Source organism: Procambarus clarkii, chromosome 63 (genome assembly GCF_040958095.1).
Source record: "Procambarus clarkii isolate CNS0578487 chromosome 63, FALCON_Pclarkii_2.0, whole genome shotgun sequence".
Classification (NCBI taxonomy): Eukaryota; Metazoa; Arthropoda; class Malacostraca; order Decapoda; family Cambaridae; genus Procambarus; species Procambarus clarkii.
The window spans coordinates 29,144,954-29,172,927 of NC_091212.1; the positions used below are offsets into that span (position 1 = coordinate 29,144,954).

A 27,974-nucleotide genomic window follows, 5' to 3' on the forward strand; every position below is an offset into this window, starting at 1 on the left:
CAAGATGCCCGCCATCGGGGCCGCCAAGAGTGCTGTCCTCTTCCATCTCCTCAACTTTAATTTGCTGATGGACCTGGGCGCCCCGCCTCCAGAAGCCAACACGACAGATCCCGTCTCCACCAGCCTGGAGGAAAGTAAGTGCAACCAGAGGTGTGTTTGGCTTAGTATCCCTTATATTGTCGCTTCAACACAGTCAACATTTTCTTAGTTTTTTAGGGTAGATAAACTTAAATATATAACATCACGTAGGATGGGTGGTAGAGGGTGTGTACTCACCTAGTTGTACTCACATAGTAGTGCTTGCGGTAGTTGAGCTTTGGCTCTTTGGTCCCGCCTCTCAACTGTTAATCAACTGGTGTACATATTCCTGAGCCTACTGGGCTTTATCATATCTACATTTGAAACTGTGTATGGAGTCTGACTTCACCATATCACTGCTTAATTAAATATGTGGGGTAGCATGGGGAGGGGGGGGGGTTTGGGTAAGAGTGTGGGTAGCATGGGTAGGTTTGGGTAAGTGTGTGGGTAGCATGGGTGGGTTTGGGTAAGCATGTGGGTAGCATGGGTGGGTTTGGGTAAGTGTGCGGGTAGCATGGGTGGGTTTGGGTAAGCGTGTGGGTAGCATGGGTGGGTTTGGGTAAGTGTGTGGGTTGCATGGGTGGGTTTGGGTAAGTGTGTGGGCAGCATGGGTGGGTTTGGGTAAGTGTGTGGGCAGCATGGGTGGGTTTGGGTAAGTGTGTGGGCAGCATGGGTGGGTTTGGGTAAGTGTGTGGGCAGCATGGGTGGGTTTGGGTAAGTGTGTGGGTAGCATGGGTGGGTTTGGGTAAGTGTGTGGGTAGCATGGCTGGGTTTGGGTAAGTGTGTGGGCAGCATGGGTGGGTTTGGGTAAGTGCGTGGGTAGCATGGGTGGGTTTGGGTAAGTGTGTGGGTAGCATGGGTGGGATTGGGTAAGTGTGTGGGTAGCATGGGTAGGTTTGGGTAAGTGTGTGGGTAGCATGGGTGGGTTTGGGTAAGTGTGTGGGTAGCATGGGTGGGTTTGGGTAAGTGTGTGGGTAGCATGGGTAGGTTTGGGTAAGTGTGTGGGTAGCATGGGTGGGTTTGGGTAAGTGTGTGGGTAGCATGGGTGGGTTTGGGTAAGTGTGGGCAGCATGGGTGGGTTTGGGTAAGTGTGTGGGTAGCATGGGTGGGTTTGGGTAAGTGTGTGGGCAGCATGGGTGGGTTTGGGTAAGTGTGTGGGCAGCATGGGTGGGTTTGGGTAAGTGTGTGGGTAGCATGGGTGGGTTTAGGTAAGTGTGTGGGCAGCATGGGTGGGTTTGGGTAAGTGTGTGGGTAGCATGGGTGGGTTTGGGTAAGTGTGTGGGTAGCATGGCTGGGTTTGGGTAAGTGTGTGGGTAGCATGGGTGGGTTTGGGTAAGTGTGTGGGCAGCATGGGTGGGTTTAGGTAAGTGTGTGGGTAGCATGGGTGGGTTTAGGTAAGTGTGTGGGTAGCATGGGTGGGTTTGGGTAAGTGTGTGGGTAGCATGGGTGGGTTTAGGTAAGTGTGTGGGCAGCATGGGTGGGTTTAGGTAAGTGTGTGGGCAGCATGGGTGGGTTTGGGTAAGTGTGTGGGCAGCATGGGTGGGTTTGGGTAAGTGTGTGGGCTGCATGGGTGGGTTTGGGTAAGTGTGTGGGTAGCATGGGTGGGTTTGGGTAAGTGTGTGGGCAGTATGGGTGGGTTTGGGTAAGTGTGTGGGCAGCATGGGTGGGTTTAGGTAAGTGTGTGGGTAGCATGGGTGGGTTTAGGTAAGTGTGTGGGCAGCATGGGTGGGTTTAGGTAAGTGTGTGGGTAGCATGGGTGGGTTTAGGAAAGTGTGTGGGTAGCATGGGTGGGTTTAGGTAAGCGTGTGGGTAGCATGGGTGGGTTTAGGAAAGTGTGTGGGTAGCATGGGTGGGTTTAGGTAAGCGTGTGGGTAGCATGGGTGGGTTTGGGTAAGTGTGTGGGTAGCATGGGTGGGTTTGGGTAAGCGTGTGGGTAGCATGGGTGGGTTTGGGTAAGTGTGTGGGTAGCATGGGTGGGTTTGGGTAAGCGTGTGGGTAGCATGGGTGGGTTTGGGTAAGCGTGTGGGTAGCATGGGTGGGTTTGGGTAAGCGTGTGGGTAGCATGGGTGGGTTTGGGTAAGCGTGTGGGTAGCATGGGTGGGTTTGGGTAAGCGTGTGGGTAGCATGGGTGGGTTTAGGTAAGCGTGTGGGTAGCATGGGTGGGTTTAGGTAAGCGTGTGGGTAGCATGGGTGGGTTTAGGTAAGCGTGTGGGTAGCATGGGTGGGTTTAGGAAAGTGTGTGGGTAGCATGGGTGGGTTTAGGTAAGCGTGTGGGTAGCATGGGTGGGTTTAGGTAAGTGTGTGGGTAGCATGGGTGGGTTTGGGTAAGCGTGTGGGTAGTATGGGTGGGTTTGGGTAAGTGTGTGGGTAGCATGGGTAGGTTTGGGTAAGTGTGTGGGTAGCATGGGTGGGTTTGGGTAAGCGTGTGGGTAGCATGGGTGGGTTTGGGTAAGTGTGTGGGTAGCATGGGTGGGTTTGGGTAAGCGTGTGGGTAGCATGGGTGGGTTTGGGTAAGTGTGTGGGTAGCATGGGTGGGTTTGGGTAAGCGTGTGGGTAGCATGGGTGGGTTTGGGTAAGTGTGTGGGCAGCATGGGTGGGTTTGGGTAAGTGTGTGGGCAGCATGGGTGGGTTTGGGTAAGTGTGTGGGCAGCATGGGTGGGTTTGGGTAAGTGTGTGGGTAGCATGGGTGGGTTTGGGTAAGTGCGTGGGTAGCATGGCTGGGTTTGGGTAAGTGTGTGGGCAGCATGGGTGGGTTTGGGTAAGTGCGTGGGTAGCATGGGTGGGTTTGGGTAAGTGTGTGGGTAGCATGGGTAGGTTTGGGTAAGTGTGTGGGTAGCATGGGTAGGTTTGGGTAAGTGTGTGGGTAGCATGGGTGGGTTTGGGTAAGTGTGTGGGTAGCATGGGTGGGTTTGGGTAAGTGTGTGGGTAGCATGGGTAGGTTTGGGTAAGTGTGTGGGTAGCATGGGTGGGTTTGGGTAAGTGTGTGGGTAGCATGGGTGGGTTTGGGTAAGTGTGGGCAGCATGGGTGGGTTTGGGTAAGTGTGTGGGTAGCATGGGTGGGTTTGGGTAAGTGTGTGGGCAGCATGGGTGGGTTTGGGTAAGTGTGTGGGCAGCATGGGTGGGTTTGGGTAAGTGTGTGGGCAGCATGGGTGGGTTTGGGTAAGTGTGTGGGTTTGGGTAAGTGTGAGGGTAGCATGGGTGGGTTTGGGTAAGTGTGTGGGTAGCATGGATGGGTTTAGGTAAGTGTGTGGGTAGCATGGGTGGGTTTAGGTAAGTGTGTGGGTAGCATGGGTGGGTTTGGGTAAGTGTGTGGGTAGCATGGGTGGGTTTAGGTAAGTGTGTGGGCAGCATGGGTGGGTTTAGGTAAGTGTGTGGGCAGCATGGGTGGGTTTGGGTAAGTGTGTGGGTAGCATGGGTGGGTTTGGGTAAGTGTGTGGGCAGTATGGGTGGGTTTGGGTAAGTGTGTGGGTAGCATGGGTGGGTTTAGGTAAGTGTGTGGGTAGCATGGGTGGGTTTAGGTAAGTGTGTGGGCAGCATGGGTGGGCTTAGGTAAGTGTGTGGGTAGCATGGGTGGGTTTAGGTAAGTGTGTGGGCAGCATGGGTGGGTTTAGGTAAGTGTGTGGGTAGCATGGGTGGGTTTAGGAAAGTGTGTGGGTAGCATGGGTGGGTTTAGGTAAGCGTGTAGGTAGCATGGGTGGGTTTAGGTAAGTGTGTGGGTAGCATGGGTGGGTTTGGGTAAGCGTGTGGGTAGCATGGGTGGGTTTGGGTAAGTGTGTGGGTAGCATGGGTGGGTTTGGGTAAGCGTGTGGGTAGCATGGGTGGGTTTAGGTAAGTGTGTGGGTAGCATGGGTGGGTTTGGGTAAGCGTGTGGGTAGCATGGGTGGGTTTGGGTAAGCGTGTGGGTAGCATGGGTGGGTTTGGGTAAGCGTGTGGGTAGCATGGGTGGGTTTGGGTAAGCGTGTGGGTAGCATGGGTGGGTTTAGGTAAGTGTGTGGGTAGCATGGGTGGGTTTAGGTAAGTGTGTGGGTAGCATGGGTGGGTTTAGGAAAGTGTGTGGGTAGCATGGGTGGGTTTAGGTAAGCGTGTGGGTAGCATGGGTGGGTTTAGGTAAGTGTGTGGGTAGCATGGGTGGGTTTGGGTAAGCGTGTGGGTAGCATGGGTGGGTTTGGGTAAGTGTGTGGGTAGCATGGGTGGGTTTGGGTAAGAGTGTGGGTAGCATGGGTGGGTTTAGGTAAGTGTGTGGGTAGCATGGGTGGGTTTGGGTAAGCGTGTGGGTAGCATGGGTGGGTTTGGGTAAGCGTGTGGGTAGCATGGGTGGGTTTGGGTAAGCGTGTGGGTAGCATGGGTGGGTTTGGGTAAGCGTGTGGGTAGCATGGGTGGGTTTGGGTAAGTGTGTGGGTAGCATGGCTGGGTTTGGGTAAGTGTGTGGGGGGTAGCATGGGTGGGTTTGGGTAAGTGTGTGGGTAGCATGGCTGGGTTTGGGTAAGTGTGTGGGGGGTAGCATGGCTGGGTTTGGGTAAGTGTGTGGGTAGCATGGGTGGGTTTGGGTAAGCGTGTGGGTAGCATGGGTGGGTTTGGGTAAGTGTGTGGGTAGCATGGCTGGGTTTGGGTAAGTGTGTGGGGGGTAGCATGGCTGGGTTTGGGTAAGTGTGTGGGTAGCATGGGTGGGTTTGGGTAAGTGTGTGGGTAGCATGGGTGCACCGGATGTGAAGATGCGGCCACTAGAGCATATGTCAACTGACCACCCGCCCCCCCCCCCACCCTTGTTGCTGGGCTCCGCCGCTGCCTCGTCCTCTTCACACACCCGTATCTCTAGCCTCCTCCTATACAACACTTGCCCCCCTATACACCACTCCTCCCACAGACGGCCGCACCCACACAACAGTCCCTCACAAACTCCGTTTAAACTATTTTCATTCACTAATTCTTCTCGTGATTTTGAAGTATTAAACCACTACAGAGAGAGAGGGAGAGGGAAGGGAGGGAATTATCAAGGGGGAAAGTGCCAAGCCATTACGAATATATAGCACTTGGAAGGGATGTGAATAAGGATTTGGGCTGTTACGGGGGAAAAGGAATGGTGCTAAACCACTTGGACAGTCGGGGATTGAACGCCGACCTGCATGAAGCGAGACCGTCGCTCTACCGTCCAGCTCAAAAGAAAGAGAGAGAGAGAGAGAGAGAGAGAGAGAGAGAGAGAGAGAGAGAGAGAGAGAGAGAGAGAGAGAGAGAGAGAGGAAAGGAAGAGAGAGAGAGAGAGAGAGAGAGAGAGAGAGAGAGAGAGAGAGAGAGAGGAAAGGAAGAGAGAGAGAGAGAGAGAGAGAGGAAAGGAAGAGAGAGAGAGAGAGAGAGAGAGAGAGAGAGAGAGAGAGAGAGAGAGAGAGAGAGAGAGAGAGAGAGAGAGAGAGAGAGAGAGAGAGAGTACCACCACCACCACCTGCACCACCACCACCACCACCACCACCAGCCCACCACCTGTACCACCACCACCACCAGTACCACCAGCCCACCACCACCTGCACCACCACCACCACCAGCCCACCACCTGTACCACCACCACCACCATCAGTACCACCAGCCCACCACCACCTGTACCACCACCACCACCACCTAATAAACATTAGGTGTGTTCCTTAACATGTCAAGGTTGACATTGATGGGGAGTGGGTAGTACACGGATGTGAACCTGATAGTTCCGTAGTACGCTCCCGGATGACTGAAAGTTCAGTCTGAAGTTATAACTTTAATGTTTGTTTGAGCACGGTGTGGCCGGCTCTAGAGGACACATAGACTTGGCTAGTGAAGAGCCAAGAGAGTTTAATAGCTAGTCTTTGATGGTAGAGTAGGGACATGTTATTTAGCTATGTCAGTAAGGATAGGATGTATGTTTCCTGATGTTAGAGGATTGCTGTCAGTTGACAGCTGAGAAAAATATGAACATGTTTATTATGATGTTGGACTATTATTTGTCAAATTTTATTAGTTAGGTTAGCTTTTGTTTGTGGCATGAGTTGAATTGTGGGTTTGGATACTAAACCTCGTGATTTTTTAACAAATTAACAAGGTTTACTAAGTGCTTGTGCGGGGGGGGGGGGGGGGGTTGTAACAAACTAGGCTGTTGTAAGAATTATCCAGAGTGGTTTATCGACAAAAGAGAATGGGAAGCTGAGCCCGCATGGTGACCTGGGAACCTGACCCCAGGGGAATTCGCGGTGGAAATAACCGACGCCTTGTTCATAGCTGCGCCTTGTTCATAGCTGCGTATAATGAATCATCCTATAGTATTCAGTAATTTAGAGAAATTAGCCTTTATTCATTTTGCATTAAAATTGTATTGTATAATAGTACTGGATACAATATCAAGAGTATTCTAATTATTGAGTTTAAGTCACCATCAGTGACGTCACGAATCAGATCTAACTTGTAAGGCGGAGTGACCGGCGGTCATAGGTCATCAAGGTTGACAGGTCTACTATTTCTCAAAGTTCAATTAACCATGTTGGGGGATCGGGAACAGCTCTGCCGTTAGATGTTTGTGTAATTTAATTTCAGTAAAATAATTCAACCAGTCTGGATCAATTCAGTACAAACAGAGGTTAATTGTTATAACTTAAACCTGGCTAAGTAACTGGTAAGCGAGGCGGAAGGATACAATGTTCTAGTCTGGGCTAGACCAGACGAGGGATAGATTAGTGTGGACACAAGAGCAACTGGGATAAGAGGTCAAACATCTTACCTCTCCCCAAGACCAGCCCAACATCTTTAGCTGGTTGCCCAAGGTATTGTTGCTATGGTTATTTATAGAGGTAGTCTTATTGCCATTCAGGTCAAGTAGGGAGTGTTAAAGTGACAGGGAGTGAACATATTTAGATTTTGTTTTAGTTTTTCTTTTAATAAATTAAATTTGTTAATATTTTGCATTTTATTATTTCCATGTGTTTTATGTGTAAACTTGTCCTGGTCACGTGGTCCACACGAGGTAAAGTTGGATTGGGCGCCGATTCTAACATCGAATCATTCCCGTGTAATTAATTTCACACTCTTAAGTTTCCACGGTCATCGGTTATAGTGGGGATCAAGCCGCAAGGTTGATGAATTAGCGTGATCGATCCAGACCTCGATCATTGCTCGGTGTTGCTGGTCTGGTGGTGGCAGCGTAGAGGCGACTCTAGGGTTTTGCTCAGAGCCTAGGTCACGTCATACTGGGTGTAGAATCCTAAGTCGGTCAATCGTCTTAGGACCACGTGGCGTGGAGTTGGCTTTGGTAAAAGTTTTGGAGTCCCTTGGTAGAGAATAAAAAAAGTAAGAATACGGGTAGAGGGAGAAGAAGGAAAGAGAAGTAGAGAGAGGAACCCTAACCCGTGTTACACCACCACCACCAGCCCACCACCTGTACCACCACCACCACCAGTACCACCAGCCCACCACCACCTGTACCACCACCACCACCACCACCACCACCAACACCATCACCACCACCACCACCCTATACACCACCTATATACCTATATACACCTATATACACCACCCTATACACCACCTATAAAAAAGAACTTTTTTAGTGTCAGAGTGGTTGACAAATGGAATGCATTAGGAAGCAATGTGGTGGAGGCTGACTCCATACACAGTTTCAAGTGTAGATATGATAGAGCCCAATAGGCTCAGGAACCTGTACACCTGTTGATTGACGGTTGAGAGGCGGGACCAAAGAGCCAGAGCTCAACCCCCGCAAGCACAACTAGGTGAGTACAACTAGGTGAGTACACACACACACACACACACACACACACACACACAAAGTGGAAATAGATGAAATGTTCACAAGTAATAATAACAGAACGAGGGGACATGGGTGGAAACTGGAAACTCAGATGAGTCACAGAGATGTTAGGAAGTTTTCTTTTAGCGTGAGAGTAGTAGAAAAATGGAATGCACTTGGGAAACAGGTTGTGGAAGCAAACTCTATTCATACTTTTAAAATTAGGTATGATAGGGAAATGGGACAGGAGTCATTGCTGTAAACAACCGATGGCTGGAAAGGCGGGATCCAAGAGTCAATGCTCGATCCTGTAAGCACAAATAGGTGAGAACAAATAGGTGAGTACACACACACACACACATCACACCAAACCTGTCTCTTGAAGCCCACATAAAAAGAATAACATCTGCGGCGTATGCGAGGCTGGCTAACATCAGAACTGCCTTCAGGAACTTGCGTAAGGAATCATTCAGAATCTTGTATACCACATATGTAAGACCAATCCTGGAGTATGCGGCCCCAGTATGGAGCCCGTACATTGTCAAGCACAAGAAGAGCTGGAAAAGTTCAGACGTATGCCACTAGGCTACTCCCGGAACTAAGAGGCATGAGTTATGAGGAAACGCTGGGTGAACTGCACCTCACGTCGCTGGAAGACAGAAGAGTTCAGGGAGACATGATCACCACATACAAAATTCCCAGGGGGAATTGACAGGGTAGACAAGGATGGATTATTTAACACGGGTGGTACACGCACAAGGGGACACAGGTGGAAGCTGAGTACCCAAATGAGCCACAGAGATATTAGAAAGAACTTTTTTAGTGTCAGAGTGGTTGACAAATGGAATGCACTAAGTAGTGATGTGGTGGAGGCTGACTCCATACACAGTTTCAAATGCAGATATGATAGAGCCCAGTAGGCTCAAGAATCTGTACATCGGTAGATTGACGGTTGAGAGGCGGGACCAAAGAGCCAGAGCTCAACCCCCCTTCAAGCACAACTATGTGAGTACAACTAGGCGAGCACAAATACTCACACACACACAAAGCCGGGAACGAACCCAGATGAACCTAAATCCGACAAGCAGCTGTCTATCCTCTCCTTTCTCTTGACAATCTTTTCTCTCTCCCCTCCCTCACCCCTTTCTCCTCTTCTCTCATTTCCTTTATTAACACTCCGCCCTTTCCTTCCCTCTTCTTTCACTTAACGTTTTCCTCCCTCCCTCCATTCTTTAGCTTAACATACGTACTTCTCTCCGGCCGTGTGTTTTATAGAACATATGAACAAAAGATTCATTAAGCAAGATCTACACCGGACCGTTGCTACTACTAGAGAAGATTCGGAGGTATGCCACCAGACTAGTCCCAGAATTGCTAGGTATGAGCTACGAGGAAAGGCTATGGGATCTAAACCTCACGTCCCTGGAAGACAGAAGACTAAGTGAAGACATGATAACCACCTACAAAATTCTCGACAAAAGTTACAGCCCCGCTGCTGAGCCAGGTACGTCAACTACGGGATCACCATAGCCCGTGCTACTTGCAACTTTTGTTCCAAGTAGCTGAATCTCAAACAACAACAACAAACAAAATTCTCAGAGGAATTAATAGGGTGGACAAAAGCAAACTCTTCAGCACGGGAGGAACACGAACAAGGGGACACAGGTGGAAACTGTGTACCCAAATGAGCCACAGAGACATTAGAAAGAACTTTTTCAGTGTCAGAGTAGTTGACAAATGGAATGCATTAGGCAGTGATGTGGTGGAGGCTGACTCCATACACAGTTTCAAATGTAGATATGATAGAGCCCAGTAGTCTCAGGAATCTGTATACCAGTTGATTGACAGTTGAGAGGCGGGACCAAAGAGCCAAAGCTCAACCCCCGCAAGCACAACAAGGTAAGTACTCATATGTTCGTCCAACCTATTCATAACACTTGGGGGGGGGGATAGGAATAGCCAAAGCTGCCTAAGCTACTCTATCCCTTTGAGATGTGTTTTTTCTTCCCTCAATAAACATACTTGAACTTGAACTTGAACCTGAACTTCATAACACTTTCCAAAGTGCTGGGAAAGTGCTTATAATTATGTTCCTAACAAACATTAGACTCTCAAAAACGCCGAAAGTTTTCACATTTATTAATCTCCAGAGGACACTTGGCGACCAAACTAAGCCTCCAAAATACTGTAAGCTGCAGAATAACATGATTAGCCTTTTAATAGCATCATTTAGGCTCTCAAACGACCTAGTTAGGAAACAAACAAGAGGGAGCGCTGCCTGACGCTGTGTCCACACACACACACACACGCGCACACACACACACACACACACACACACACACACACACACACACACACACACACACACACACACACACACACACACACACACACACACACACACACACCTTGTAACAAGGGGGGGGGGGCACCCGGCTGTACGAGTTGACTGATAAGTGTTGATTGTGGCGGTCACTGTCCTGGTGGTGGTGGTGGTACGACCACACTGTCAGTACGACCACGCTGTTAGTACGACCACACTGTCAGTACGACCACACTGTCAGTACGACCACACTGTCAGTACGACCACACTGTTAGTACGACCACACTGTCAGTACGACCACACTGTCAGTACGACCACACTGTCAGTACGACCACACTGTCAGTACGACCACACTATTAGTACGACCACACTCTCAGTACGACCACACTGTCAGTACGACCACACTATCAGTACGATCACACTGGTAGTACGACCACACTTAGTACGACCACACTGTCAGTACGACCACACTGTCAGTAAGACCACACTGTCAGTACGGCCACACTGTTAGTACGATCACACTGTCAGTACGACCACACTATCAGTACGACCACACTGTCAGTACGACCACACTGTTAGTACGACCACACTGTCAGTAAGACCACACTGTTAGTACGACCACACTGTCAGTACGACCACACTGTCAGTACGACCACACTGTCAGTACGACCACACTGTCAGTACGACCACACTCTCAGTACGACCACACTCTCAGTACGACCACACTCTCAGTACGACCACACTGTTAGTACGACTACACTGTCAGTAAGACCACACTGTCAGTACGACCACACTGTCAGTACGACCACACTGTTAGTACGACCACACTGTCAGTACGACCACACTGTCAGTACGACTACACTATCAGTACGACCACACTGTCAGTACGACCACACTGTTAGTACGACCACACTGTCAGTACGACCACACTGTCAGTAAGACCACACTGTCAGTACTGCCACACTGTTAGTACGACCACACTGTCAGTACGGCCACACTGTTAATACGACCACACTGTCAGTACGACCACACTGGCAGTAAGACCACACTGTCAGTACGGCCACACTGTTAATACGACCACACTGTTAGTACGGTCACACTGTTAGTACGACCACACTGTTAGTACGGCCACACTGTTAGTACGGCCACACTGTTTGTACGACCACACTGTTAGTACGGCCACACTGTTAGTACGGCCACACTGTTAGTACGACCACACTGTTAGTACGGCCACACTGTTAGTACGGCCACACTGTTAGTACGACCACACTGTTAGTACGGCCACACTGTTAGTACGGCCACACTGTTAGTACGACCACACTGTTAGTACGGCCACACTGTTAGTACGGCCACACTGTTATTACGACCACACTGTTAGTACGGCCACACTGTTAGTACGGCCACACTGTTAGTACGACCACACTGTTAGTACGGCCACACTGTTAGTACGGCCACACTGTTAGTACGACCACACTGTTAGTACGGCCACACTGTTAGTACGACCACACTGTCAGTACGACCACACTGTCAGTAAGACCACACTGTTAGTACGACCACACTGTCAGTACGACCACACTGTCAGTAAGACCACACTGTCAGTACGGCCACACTGTCAGTACGACCACACTGTCAGTAAGACCACACTGTCAGTACGGCCACACTGTTAGTACGACCACACTGTTAGTACGGCCACACTGTTAGTACGACCACACTGTTAGTACGGCCACACTGTTAGTACGGCCACACTGTTAGTACGACCACACTGTTAGTACGGCCACACTGTTAGTACGACCACACTGTTAGTACGGCCACACTGTTAGTACGACCACACTGTCAGTAAGGCCACACTGTCAGTAAGACCACACTGTCAGTAAGACCACACTGTCAGTACGACCACACTGTCAGTACAACCTCACTGTCAGAACGACCACACTGTCAGTACAACCTCACTGTCAGTACGACCACACTGTCAATACAACCTCACTGTCAGAACGACCACACTGTCAGTACAACCTCACTGTCAGTACGACCACACTGTCAGTAAGACCACACTGTCAGTACGACCACACTGTCAGTAAGACCACACTGTCAGTAAGACCACACTGTCAGTACGACCACACTGTCAGTAAGACCACACTGTCAGTACGACCACACTGTCAGTAAGACCACACTGTCAGTACGACCACACTGTCAGTACAACCTCACTGTCAGTACGACCACACTGTCAGTAAGACCACACTGTCAGTAAGACCACATTGTCAGTAAGACCACACTGTCAGTACGACCACACTGTCAGTACGACCACACTGTCAGTACAACCTCACTGTCAGTACGACCACACTGTCAGTACGACCACACTGTCAGTACAACCTCACTGTCAGAACGACCACACTGTCAGTACAACCTCACTGTCAGTACGACCACACTGTCAGTAAGACCACACTGTCAGTACGACCACACTGTCAGTAAGACCACACTGTCAGTAAGACCACACTGTCAGTAAGACCACACTGTCAGTACGACCACACTGTCAGTAAGACCACACTGTCAGTACGACCACACTGTCAGTACAACCTCACTGTCAGTACGACCACACTGTCAGTAAGACCACACTGTCAGTAAGACCACACTGTCAGTAAGATCACACTGTCAGTACGACCACACTGTCAGTACGACCACACTGTCAGTACAACCTCACTGTCAGTACGACCACACTGTCAGTACGACCACACTGTCAGTACGACCACACTGTCAGTACAACCTCACTGTCAGAACGACCACACTGTCAGTACAACCTCACTGTCAGTACGACCACACTGTCAGTAAGACCACACTGTCAGTACGACCACACTGTCAGTACGGCCACACTGTCAGTAAGACCACACTGTCAGTACGACCACACTGTCAGTAAGACCACACTGTCAGTAAGACCACACTGTCAGTACGACCACACTGTCAGTAAGACCACACTGTCAGTACGACCACACTGTCAGTACAACCTCACTGTCAGTACGACCACACTGTCAGTACGACCACACTGTCAGTACAACCTCACTGTCAGTACGACCACACTGTCAGTACGACCACACTGTCAGTACAACCTCACTGTCAGAACGACCACACTGTCAGTACAACCTCACTGTCAGTACGACCACACTGTCAGTAAGACCACACTGTCAGTACGACCACACTGTCAGTAAGACCACACTGTCAGTAAGACCACACTGTCAGTACGACCACACTGTCAGTAAGACCACACTGTCAGTACGACCACACTGTCAGTACAACCTCACTGTCAGTACGACCACACTGTCAGTACGACCACACTGTCAGTACGACCACACTGTCAGTACAACCTCACTGTTAGTACAACCTCACTGTCAGTACGACCACACTGTCAGTAAGACCACACTGTCAGTAAGACCACACTGTCAGTACGACCACACTGTCAGTACGGCCACACTGTCAGTAAGACCACACTGTCAGTACGACCACACTGTCAGTACGACCACACTGTCAGTACGACCACACTGTTAGTACGACCACACTGTTAGTACGGCCACACTGTCAGTAAGACCACACTGTCAGTACGACCACACTGTTAGTACGACCACACTGTTAGTACGGCCACACTGTCAGTAAGACCACACTGTCAGTACGGCCACACTGTTAGTACGACCACACTGTTAGTACGACCACACTGTTAGTACGGCCACACTGTTTGTTAGTACAACCATACTGTCAGTACGACCACACTGTCAGTACGACCACACTGTTAGTACGACCACACTGTTAGTACGACCACACTGTCAGTAAGACCACACTGTCAGTACGACCACACTGTCAGTACGGCCACACTGTCAGTAAGACCACACTGTCAGTACGACCACACTGTCAGTACGACCACACTGTTAGTACGACCACACTGTTAGTACGGCCACACTGTCAGTAAGACCACACTGTCAGTACGACCACACTGTTAGTACGACCACACTGTTAGTACGGCCACACTGTCAGTAAGACCACACTGTCAGTACGGCCACACTGTTAGTACGACCACACTGTTAGTACGACCACACTGTTAGTACGGCCACACTGTTAGTTAGTACAACCATACTGTCAGTACGACCACACTGTCAGTACGACCACACTGTTAGTACGACCACACTGTTAGTACGACCACACTGTCAGTACGACCACACCGTCAGTACGACCACACTGTTAGTACGGCCACACTGTTAGTTAGTACAACCATACTGGCAGTACGACCACACTGTTAGTACGACCACACTGTCAGTACGACCACACTGTTAGTACGACCACACTGTTAGTACGGCCACACAGTTAGTACAACCATACTGTCAGTACGACCACACTGTTAGTACGACCACACTGTCAGTACGACCACACTGTCAGTACGACCACACTGTTAGTACGACCACACTGTTAGTACTGCCACACTGTTAGTTAGTACAACCATACTGTCAGTACGACCACACTCTTAGTACGACCACACTGTCATTACGACCACACTGTTAGCTAGTACGACCACACTGTCAGTACGACCACACTGTTAGTACGATCACATTGTCAGTACGACCACACTGTTAGCTAGTACGACCACACTGTTAGCTAGTACGACCACACTGTCAGTACAACCACACTGTTAGTACGACCACACTGTCAGTACGACCACACTGTTAGTACGACCACACTGTCAGTACGACCACACTGTTAGTACAACCACACTGTCAGTACGACCACACTGTTAGTACGACCACACTGTCAGTACGACCACACTGCTAGCTAGTACGACCACACTGTCAGTACAACCACACTGTTAGTACGACCACACTGTCAGTACGACCACACTGTTAGTACGACCACACTGTCAGTACGACCACACTGTCAGTACGACCACACTGTCAGTACGACCACACTGTCAGTACGACCACACTGTTTGGTAGTACGACCACACTGTCAGTACGACCACACTGTTTGGTAGTACGACCACGCTGTTAGTACGACCACACTGTTAGCACGACCACACTGTCAGTACGACCACACTGTTAGTACGACCACATTGTCAGTACGACCACACTGTCAGTACGACCACACTGTTAGTACGACCACACTGTCAGTACGACCACACTGTCAGTACAACCACACTTTTTGTACGACCACACTGTTTGTGCGACTATACTGTCAGTACGACCACACTGTTAGTATGACCACACTGTTAGTACGACCACACTGTCAGTACGACCACACTTTTAGTACGACCACACTGTCAGTACGACCACACTTTTAGTACGACCACACTGTCAGTACGACCACACTGTCAGTACGACCACACTGTCAGTACAATCACACTGTTAGTACGACCACACTGTCAGTACGACCACACTGTCAGTACGACCACACTGTCAGTACGACCACATTGTTAGTACGACCACACTATTAGTACGACCACACTGTCAGTACGACCACACTTTTAGTACGACCACACTGTCAGTACGACCACACTGTCAGTACGACCACATTGTTAGTACGACCACACTGTCAGTACGACCACACTGTCAGTACGACCACACTGTCAGTACGACCACACTGTCAGTACGGCCACACTGTCAGTACGACCACACTGTCAGTACGACCATACTGTCAGTACGGCCACACTGTCAGTACGACCACACTGTTAGTACAGCCACACTGTTAGTACGACCACACTGTTAGTACAGCCACACTGTTAGTACGACCACACTGTTAGTACGACCACACTGCCAGTACGACCACACTGTTAGTACAGCCACACTGTTAGTACGACCACACTGTTAGTACAGCCACACTGTTAGTACGACCACACTGTTAGTACGACCACACTGTTAGTACGACCATGCTGCCAGTACGACCACACTGTTAGTACGACCACACTCTTAGTACGACCACACTCTCGGTACGACCACACTGTCAGTACGACCACACTGTTAGTACGACCACACTGTTAGTACGGCCTTACTGTCAGTACGACCACACTGTCAGTACAACCACACTGTTAGTACAACCACACTGTTAGTACGACCACACTGTTAGTACGACCACACTGTCAGTACAACCACACTGTTAGTACGACCACATTGTTAGTACGACCACACTGTCAGTACAACCACACTGCTACTACGACCTCACTGTTAGTACGACCACACTGTCAGTACAACCACACTGTTAGTACGACCACACTGTCAGTACAACCACACTGTTAGTACGACCACACTGTCAGTACAACCACACTGTTAGTACGACCACACTGTCAGTACGACCACACTGTCAGTACGGCCACACTGTCAGTACGGCCACACTGTCAGTACGACCACACTGTCAGTACGACCATACTGTCAGTACGGCCACACTGTCAGTACGACCACACTGTTAGTACAGCCACACTGTTAGTACGACCACACTGTTAGTACAACCACACTGTTAGTACGACCACACGGCCAGTCAGTAGACCACACTGCCAGTCAGTAGACCACACTGCCAGTCAGTAGACCACACTGCCAGTCAGTAGACCACACTGCCAGTCAGTAGGCTACACTGCCAGTCAGTAGACCACACTGCCAGTCAGTAGACCACACTGCCAGTCAGTAGACCACACTGCCAGTCAGTAGACCACACTGCCAGTCAGTAGACCACACTGCCAGTCAGTAGACCACACTGCCAGTCAGTAGACCATACTGCCAGTCAGTAGACCTCACTGCCAGTCAGTAGACCACACTCCCAGTCAGTAGACCACACTGCCAGTCAGTAGACCACACTGCCAGTCAGTAGACCACACTGCCAGTCAGTAGACCACACTGCCAGTCAGTAGACCACACTGCCAGTCAGTAGACCACACTGCCAGTCAGTAGGCTACACTGCCAGTCAGTAGACCACACTGCCAGTCAGTAGACCACACTGCCAGTCAGTAGACCACACGGCCAGTCAGTAGACCACACTGTTAGTACGACCACACGGCCAGTCAGTAGACCACACTGCCAGTCAGTAGACCACACTGCCAGTCAGTAGACCACACTGCCAGTCAGTAGACCACACTGCCAGTCAGTAGACCACACTGCCAGTCAGTAGGCTACACTGCCAGTCAGTAGACCACACTGCCAGTCAGTAGACCACACTGCCAGTCAGTAGACCACACTGCCAGTCAGTAGACCACACTGCCAGTCAGTAGACCACACTGCCAGTCAGTAGACCACACTGTCAGTCAGTAGGCTACACTGCCAGTCAGTAGATCTCACTGCCAGTCAGTAGACCACACTGCCAGTCAGTAGACCACACTGCCAGTCAGTAGGCTACACTGCCAGTCAGTAGACCACACTGCCAGTCAGTAGACCACACTGCCAGTCAGTAGACCACACTGCCAGTCAGTAGACCACACGGCCAGTCAGTAGACCACACTGTTAGTACGACCACACGGCCAGTCAGTAGACCACACTGCCAGTCAGTAGGCCACACTGCCAGTCAGTAGACCACACTGCCAGTCAGTAGACCACACTGCCAGTCAGTAGACCACACTGCCAGTCAGTAGGCTACACTGCCAGTCAGTAGACCACACTGCCAGTCAGTAGACCACACTGCCAGTCAGTATACCACACTGCCAGTCAGTAGACCACACGGCCAGTCAGTAGACCACACTGTTAGTACGACCACACGGCCAGTCAGTAGACCACACTGCCAGTCAGTAGGCCACACTGCCAGTCAGTAGACCACACTGCCAGTCAGTAGACCACACTGCCAGTCAGTAGACCACACTGCCAGTCAGTAGGCTACACTGCCAGTCAGTAGACCACACTGCCAGTCAGTAGACCACACTGCCAGTCAGTAGACCACACTGTCAGTCAGTAGGCTACACTGCCAGTCAGTAGATCACACTGCCAGTCAGTAGACCACACTGCCAGTCAGTAGACCACACTGCCAGTCAGTAGACCACACTGTCAGTCAGTAGGCTACACTGCCAGTCAGTAGATCACACTGCCAGTCAGTAGACCACACTGCCAGTCAGTAGACCACACTGCCAATCAGTAGACCACACTGCCAGTCAGTAGACCACACTGCCAGTCAGTAGACCACATACAGTGAGTGTATGTTTTCACTACTGCCGTTAGTACGACCTCACTACCAGTCAGTTTGGCCACAGTGGCAGTTGGTACGGCCACAGTGCCAATCAGTACGGGTGCAGGGTACCCTGCAGGGTACACGGGGTGCACACGGCTCACAGTGTCACCACCACACCTGTACCCACCCCCCCCCCCCCCGCACACGCCCCCGCATGAGCTGGTCTTGGAACATGTGAGAGTAGACCTGAGCAGCAGCTGAGCGCCGCCCTGCCCTCCTCCTACAGAGTGCTGGCCGGTGTACGGCGTCACCACCTGCTTCTCCCTGAGGGCGCCCTGGCTCAACACCTCCAGGCCCGTCGTCAAGGCGCCCATGGCACCCGACCACATTGGCACCACCTTCACGCTCTTCACTCGCCTCAACCACACCTTCCCCGCGGTAATCATAGTGAATAGTATTACTAATACTACTAATAATAATAATACTGAACAAATCCACATGAGTCTTGATGAGGGTTCGAATCTACGCGCGGAGTGTTTCCTGACGCGCTCTAGTCAACTGCACCACCACATGGTCAAATAATTGCAACCTGGAGTGCTACAGCACCCACAAGGGTCCTGAGGCTTCCACTGAAGCCTAACCGAGGTTTCACACAAATCCCTCCATGCACTTGGGTTCTGTCCGGGGACTCCGGCACTCGGGGGATTGTGTGAAACCTCGGTTAGGCTTCAGTGGAAGCCTCAGGACCCTCGTGGGTACAGTGGCATTCCAGGTTACAATTATTTGACCATGTGGTGGTGCAGTTGACTAGAGCGCGTCTGGAAACACTCCGCGCGTAGATTCGAACCCTCATCAAGACTCGTGTAGATTTGATATTTGATATATCACGTTAATATAGCTTCTCAGTGTAGTAAATAATAATAATAATAATAATAATAATAATAATAATAATAATAATAATAATAATAATAATAATAATAATAATAATAATAATAATAATAATAATAATAATAATAATAATAACAATAATAATAATAATAATAATAATAATAATAATAATAATAATAATAATAATAATAATAATAATAATAATAATAACAATAATAATAATAATAATAATAATAATAATAATAATAATAATAATAATAATAATAATAATAATAATAATAATAATAATAATAATAATAATAATAATAATAATAATAACAATAATAATAATAATAATAATAATAATAATAATAATAATAATAATAATAATAATAATAATAATAATAATAACAATAATAATAATAATAATAATAATAATAATAATAATAATAATAATAATAATAATAATAATAATAATAATAATAATAATAATAATAATAATAATAATAATAATAATAATAATAATAATAACAATAATAATAATAATAATAATAATAATAATAATAATAATAATAATAATAACAATAACAATAACAATAACAATAATAATAATCATTCATGGTAATGTGTTCTCACAGACATAATAACATAGGATAAAAACCCACACCTGTGTATGTGTACAATTTATGTAAGGAACCCACGCCAAGTGCTTCACACTCCTGAGTGTTTCATCAAGGTCTGAGTGTGTGGTCACGACGAGACTTAATCTCAACGTCTAATCGATTACGACGAGACTTACATAATAATAACAATCTTATTCACAAGAAGGTACAGTGGCATTGTGAGATTACATAACATTATTATTTGTACATTCATGCAGCGCCACTAACACGCAGTGTTTCGGACAGGTCTTTAATATAACATATCCGGTAAGATGAAAGGTACATTGTAGCAAAGTTTTTATATCATCAAATAACTACAATATAAGGTGAGAGAGGTGATTACACTGGTAAAGATATATGTCTTAGGTACTAATATAGGGGAAGTGGGTAGTACAAGATACAGTGTGAGCTTGAAGCACAAGGTAGGAAACTATGAGGATGAAATTAGGTACTTTTTGGTTTTACTTTTGAATAAGACATGGTTGGACATTTTTTTTTAATTCATCAGTTCCAAAGACTGGGCCCTTTTATTTGCATGGAGTGTTTGCACGGATTTCGTCTGACTCTGGGGATATCAAAGATATATTTATTTCTGGTGTGATGCTCATGGGTTCTATTACATCTATCAAGGGAAAAGTTTCAAATCAAGATTAGCATTTAGGAACAAGGTTTTGTACATGTAGATAGTCCTATGGTGCAGCTGAAAGTGCAGTTGTTGTGACAGGGAGAAATGGTTCCTTCTCCCATAAGTGTGGAACGCGTCTAAGTAACTGAGCCTCCACTCTTCAAACAGAATTGGTTGCCATAATCCTTGCACTCGAGCGCGTATATGAATCCAAAGTTGACACGCTCATTGTAAGTGACTCCTTGTCATCCTTGACTGCCCTCAGCTCCCCAAGGCATAACTGTGGCGTGCTTATCTCTGAAGCTAGATACAGATTTGTCTCCTGTGGATTCCTTCCCATATTGGTCTCCGAATGCATGATAGAACTGATGAGTTGGCGAAGACTTTTGCTCGTAAAGAGGGAATTGATTACCAACTTGGACTGCCTTTGAGCAGCCTGAGGGCAGCAATATTCCGGGAACATCAACTAAATTTCGGAGACTTGAGGCAAAGTGAAATTCACACCAGTTGCTCCATCTATCATCATTCTATTATGCAGGAAGTACCGCACGTCTATGGGTCATCCAATAAGGTTAGCAGACTTCTAGATGTTACCACTACTAGGCTTAGGCTCGGCTACAAGTACCTCTGGGAATTTGTAACATCTGCTGATGTAGATTTGACTAAATGTAAACTCTGTCAGCAGACCTATTCGCATACTTTGCGTCATTATATAATGGAATGTGAAAAAATCGTGGAATTTAGAGATAACACCATCAATAGTGTCCAAGAAATGTGTAAGTACTTCATTCATAATGATGTGCTGCCCGAAATCTTGGCGAAGTATCCAAAATTTGCTTACTGAAGGTAATGCTACACATGACTGTAAAGCCGCAGCCCAGTTGGGTGGGTGTGGAGCACATGACTGTAAAGCTGCCGCCCAGTTGGGTGGGTGTGGGGCACATGACTGTAAAGCTGCCGCCCAGTTGGGTGGGTGTGGAGCACATGACTGTAAAGCTGCCGCCCAGTTGAGTGGGTGTGGAGCAAGACTAGTAACTGTGTGACTCACCATAGATGTAAAGTGCCTTGTATAGTGACTGTTGTGAGCCTCTTGTTGAATCACTTGTGACACAAAAGATTATTGATGTGTGTCTTTGTCTGGGTGATTAAATATGTATGTGTATGTATATATACGTATACGTATATAGATGTACATGTATGTATGAGTATGTGTACATGTATGTATAACATTAACAATTTTGTAACTAGCGTCAAAAGATTGTTATTTGCTTAGCTAAACGAACTAGAGGGTTCAGTTCCTGAACCGATTATGTGCCTCTGTAACCCTTTACACCACCGCCCACGGGACGGGTATGGGGTGCATAATAAAGAAAGAAACTGAAATAGCACATGAGAATATGTGGAGTGAGTGTATGTTTAGCATGTTAAGGGACTTGAACAGAGGGAGGCTGAGTGTTGTCTGAAGACAGACTTTGTTATAGTTCTGATAACAGATTTTTTCTGAGTGATGATGGACTTGAGGTAATTTGCAGTGGCTGAACCTCCATGCACAGATACCGTATGTTCCATAAATAATACCATTTATTACCATTAATAATACCATTTATTACCATTAATAATACCATTTATTACCATTTAACATTTCAACGATTAGACATTGACATTAAGTCTCGTCTTGACCACACACTCAGACCTGGACCAAACACTCAGGAGAGTGCGAAAGACTTGGTGTAAATTCTTTATGTATATTTCACAAATACACAAGTGTGTTGTTGTTGTTGTTTTAGATTCAGCTACTCGGTACAAAGAGTTGCAAGTAGCACGGGCTATGGTGAGCCCGTAGTGGCCTTACCTGGCACAGCAGATGTGCGTCCAGACACAAGTGTGGGGTTTTATCCCATAAAAAATTAATAATAATAATAATAATAATAATAATAATAATAATAATAATAATAATAATAATAATAATAATAATAATAATAATAATAATAATAATAATAATATTATTATTATTATTATTATTATTACACACGAGTCACACTAATGTGATATACATCAATGAGAACATCCACTGAGGCAGAAGGCATCAGGTTGTATAGCTTTTGTCTGGTCAGTGATGGTAGAGTCTGGGGCTGGCAGTGCCTTGCTCGCCAGTTACAGCCCACCTCACAGATTTTCTCAATAATTATAGTTACAATTGCTCAATTATATTTTCACGATAATTAATTAGCCAACTTAGACATGGTGTCCCAGCTTGGGTCAGGTGTCCCAGCTTGGGTCAGGTGTCCCAGCTTGGGTCAGGTGTCCCAGGTTGGGTCAGGTGTCCCAGCTTGGGTCAGGTGTCCCAGCTTGGGTCAGGTGTCCCAGCTTGGGTCAGGTGTCCCAGCTAGGGGCAGGTGTCCCAGCTTGGGTCAGGTGTCCCAGCTTGGGTCAGGTGTCCCAGCTTGGGTCAGGTGTCCCAGCTTGGGTCAGGTGTCCCAGCTTGGGTCAGGTGTCCCAGGTTGGGCCAGGTGTCCCAGCTTGGGACGGGCGAGCCTTAACCCTGTTGTTGTGGTCACCAGACGCTGGACCCGGGCAGCCTGAACAGTGTGGTCAACGCGCCCTTCATCCCTGGCCGACCCTTCACCGTCATCTCCCACGGGTACCTCTCCTACGGCACCGTCCCCTGGGTTAAGGTAAGTTGTCACTCCTCCCCAGCCCTCTCCTCCCCCCCAGCCCTCTCCTCCCCCCCAGCCCACACCTTCCCCACCCCAGCCCTCACCTTCCCCACCCCAGCCCTCACCTTCCCCACCCCAGCCCTCACCTTCCCCACCCCTGCCCTCACCTTCCCCACCCCAGCCCCCACCTTCCCCACCCCAGCCCTCACCTTCCCCACCCCAGCCCTCACCTCCCCCACCCCAGCCCTCACCTTCCCCACCCCAGCCCTCACCTTCCCCACCCCTGCCCTCACCTTCCCCACCCCAGCCCTCACCTTCCCCACCCCTGCCCTCACCTTCCCCACCCCAGCCCTCACCTTCCCCACCCCAGCCCTTACCTTCCCCACCCCAGCCCTCACCTTCCCCACCCCAGCCCTCACCTTCCCCACCCCAGCTCTCACCTCCCCCTCCCCTGCCCTCACCTTCCCCACCCCAGCCCTCACCTTCCCCACCCCAGCCCTCACCTTCCCCACCCCAGCCCTCACCTTCCCCACCCCAGCCCTCACCTCCCCCTCCCCAGCCCTCACCTTCCCCACCCCAGCCCTCACCTCCCCCTCTCCAGCCCTCACCTTCCCCACCCCAGCCCTCACCTTCCCCACCCCTGCCCTCACCTTCCCCACCCCAGCCCTCACCTTCCCCACCCCAGCCCTCACCTTCCCCACCCCAGCCCTCACATCCCCCTCCCCTGCCCTCACCTTCCCCACCCCAGCCCTCACCTTCCCCACCCCAGCCCTCACCTCCCCCTCCCCTGCCCTCACCTCCCCCTCTCCAGCCCTCACCTTCCCCACCCCAGCCCTCACCTTCCCCACCCCTGCCCTCACCTTCCCCACCCCAGCCCTCACCTTCCCCACCCCAGCCCTCACCTTCCCCACCCCAGCCCTCACCTCCACCTCCCCTGCCCTCACCTTCCCCACCCCCGCCCTCACCTTACCCACCCCAGCCCTCACCTTCCCCACCCCAGCCCTCACCTCCCCCTCCCCTGCCCTCACCTTCCCCACCCCAGCCCTCACCTTCCCCACCCCAGCCCTCACCTTCCCCACCCCAGCCCTCACCTTCCCCACCCCAGCCCTCACCTCCACCTCCCCTGCCCTCACCTTCCCCACCCCCGCCCTCACCTTACCCACCCCAGCCCTCACCTTCCCCACCCCAGCCCTCACCTCCCCCTCCCCTGCCCTCACCTTCCCCACCCCAGCCCTCACCTTCCCCACCCCAGCCCTCACCTTCCCCACCCCAGCCCTCACCTTCCCCACCCCAGCCCTCACCTTCCCCACCCCAGCCCTCACCTCCCCCTCCCCTGCCCTCACCTCCCCCACCCCAGCCCTCACCTTCCCCACCCCTGCCCTCACCTTCCCCACCCCAGCCCTCACCTTCCCCACCCCAGCCCTCACCTTCCCCACCCCAGCCCTCACCTTCCCCACCCCAGCCCTCACCTCCCCCTCCCCATCCCTCACCTTCCCCACCCCAGCCCTCACCTTCCCCACCCCAGCCCTCACCTTCCCCACCCCAGCCCTCACCTCCCCCTCCCCAGCCCTCACCTTCCCCACCCCTGCCCTCACCTTCCCCACCCCAGCCCTCACCTTCTCCACTCCAGCCCTCACCTTCCCCACCCCAGCCCTCACCTCCCCCTCCCCTGCCCTCACCTTCCCCACCCCAGCCCTCACCTTCCCCACCCCAGCCCTCACCTTCCCCACCCCAGGCCTCACCTTCCCCACCCCAGCCCTCACCTTCCCCACCCCAGCCCTCACCTTCCCCACCCCAGCCCTCGCCTTCCCCACCCCAGCCCTCACCTTCCCCACCCCAGCCCTCACCTTCCCCACCCCAGCCCTCATCTCCCCCTCCCCTGCCCTCACCTTCCCCACCCCAGCCCTCACCTTCCCCACCCCAGCCCTCACCTTCCCCACCCCAGCCCTCACCTCCCCCTCCCCAGCCCTCACCTTCCCCACCCCAGCCCTCACCTTCCCCACCCCAGCCCTCACCTCCCCCTCCCCAGCCCTCACCTTCCCCACCCCAGCCCTCACCTTCCCCACCCCAGCCCTCACCTTCCCCACCCCAGCCCTCACCTTCCCCACCAAGCTCACCAAATAAATGCATCTCTGTATGCGACATTCCAACAGCACAAAGCGAGCGTAATCGTTACTCTTTAGATAATGGCAGTGGATGCTCTAAGATACGAGAGGCTTTAGATAGGGCGAGTCAACTACTCTTAAGATAAGAGCAGTGACTACTCCGTGATAAGAGAGCTTTAAGACAGGGCGGGACCGCCTCCACGACCTATGGTACAAAGGTGCAGGGAGCAAAGGTCCTACACCACTACCTGGTCGTCGCCTGAACAATGAATAAGATCTCCAGCGTGTATCGGGCAGCATAGTTTTATCAACGCCTTTGTACACATGTCTTGCTAAATAACTATCTAACATTCAACCCCCCTGTAACATATTTTGAAATTAAGATTCAAACTCATATATGGGTCCTTAAAATAAGATTTAACCTCAAATATTGCGTCTGAAAAGATTTAAACTCTGAAATAAATGCTAGACGGTATTTAATGTTATAAAATATTATGAAAAGAGCTTATATAGACAGCGATACACATATAGTGTGGATGTGTAATGTAATCCTTTGTGTCTCCCGACGCAGATGCTGACGGGGGAGCTGCTGCGCGCCAGCGACCAGAACGTTATAGTGGTGGAGTGGAGCGTCGGGGCCCGGCCGCCCTACACCCAGGCGGTGGCTAACATCAGGATGGTGGGAGCCCAGCTCGCCTACCTCATACACTCCCTCAATGTGCGTCGTATGTGTGTGTGTGTGTGTGTGTGTGTGTGTGTGTGTGTGTGTGTGTGTGTGTGTGTGTGTGTGTGTGTGTGTGTGTGTGTGTGTGTGTGTGTGTGTGTCATATGTGTGTGTTTTTGGCAGTCTGCCCACCCTTCCCTGTCCTGCCTTATTCGTGTTACTTTATCATAAAATTCTTGAAGGTTTCTTAGGCATGATTTCTCTTCCCTGAACCCTTGTTGGTGTTTGTTTACAAACCTAATCTTCTCCAGGTGCTCAACAAGTCTTAGCATGATAATTCTTTCAAGTATTTTGCCACATATGGCAAAATCATACTGAAGCGACCATACGAGTCATAAATACTCATACTCCGCCCAAGTAAAACAGAAACAAGCAACACTTAGTGGACCAGCCAGAGGCTTAGGGCCCGCGCAGGAATATCCCTGCAAAAAAAAAAGTATTTTGCAGGGGATGCTTGTCAGTGATACGGGTCTGTAGTTAAGTGCCTCCTCCCTATCTCCTTTCTTGAAAATAGGTACCATATTTGCCTTCTTCCAGCAACTGGGCAATTCTCCCGACATAAGTGACTCATTAAAAATTCTTGCCAGAGGCACGCTGAGTGCCTGCGCTGCCTCTTTTAGTATCCACGATGAATCTTTGTCTGGTCCAGCAGCTTTAGTTGCATCCAGTGTTGTCAACTGTTTCATTACCTCCTCTGCTGTCACCTCTATATCTGATAGTCTTTCATCTAGGGTAATCTCTTCTAACAATGGGACCTGCTCAGGCTCGGTTGTGAACACTCCATGGAAACTGGCATTCAGTGCCTCACAGATTTCCTTGTCACTTTCCTATATAACCCTTCTGTTTTCCTTAGTGTTGTCACTTGGTCGTTCACCGACATTTTTCTACTTATATGACTGTGTAGTAATTTCGGTTGCTTTTTCGCTTTGATTGCAATATCGTTCTCATAATGTCTTTCCGGTACTCTTCTTTTGTTAATGTAATTGTTCCTAGCTCTGTTGCATCTAATCCTGTTATCCTCTGTCCTTTGTCTTCTGTACTTCCTCCACTCCCGCCTGCTTCTCATTTTTGCTTCCTGACACTGTCTATTAAACCATGGGTTATTATATTCCCTCCTGCTTTTTTCCTTTACTGTTGGTATAAAACTATCTTCGGCCTCCTGGCATTTCCGTATGACTAAGTCCATCATATCTTAGACTGTTTGTCCTCTAAATTCTTCCTCCCACTGCACTTCTCGCAGATAGTCCCTTATCCTCCTGTAGTCCCTTTTCCTGTAGTCAACTCTACCTTCCCAGACCTCTTGTCCCGTGATGACAATTTTAAGTTCCATCATGTAGTTAAAGACTAGGACACAATGGTCGCTGGCTCCTAATGGTATTTCATGTTCCCAATTCTCGATGTCTTCAACGTTCTGGGTGATAATCAGGTCTAATAGGTTCGGTGTATCCCCACCTCTTTCCCTTGTGTCTTTCATCACATGCTGTGTTTGGAAATTTCTGTCCATAACATCCACTAACTTTGCTCCCCACATTTCCTCCCCTCCCTGTATGCGTGTGTGTGTGTATGTGTGTTTTAGTAAGTCAAAATGTAGAAAAAAACACGTCAAAGTAATCCAAACAATGAAACCTTCCGTACACTATTGCATAAACACCGTTGATTTCAATCAGCCACGCACTACAAGACTGATCGACTACATCCTTCATTTTGCAGAAATTTGCCGACGTACCCATCTCGTCTTTCCACCTGATCGGCCACAGTTTAGGGGTCCCACTTGAGCGGACACACAGGCACCTACCTGAAGGAGATCTACGGCCTCCAGCTGCCCAGGATCACGGCCCTGGACCCCGCGGAGCCCTACTTCAACGACACTCACACCATCACACGGCTCGACCCCTCTGACGCGTCCTTCGTCGACGTTATCCACACCGACGACTCGCCCATTCTTGGCTTTCCTCTCAGTGAGTTGTTGAGGTTTGGACTTTCATAGCGAAGTGTTGTTGTCTTCATGACGTGCGTGTCCTCAGGCACTCCCTTGAACGTGTCCCTCAGTGCTTACGGCCTCGGA

At 49.6% G+C, this 27,974-nt stretch overlaps 1 pseudogene; it reads left to right on the forward strand.

Annotated features, from left to right (window-relative positions):
* Positions 1 to 27,974, forward strand: LOC123748044 (pancreatic lipase-related protein 2-like; annotated as a pseudogene).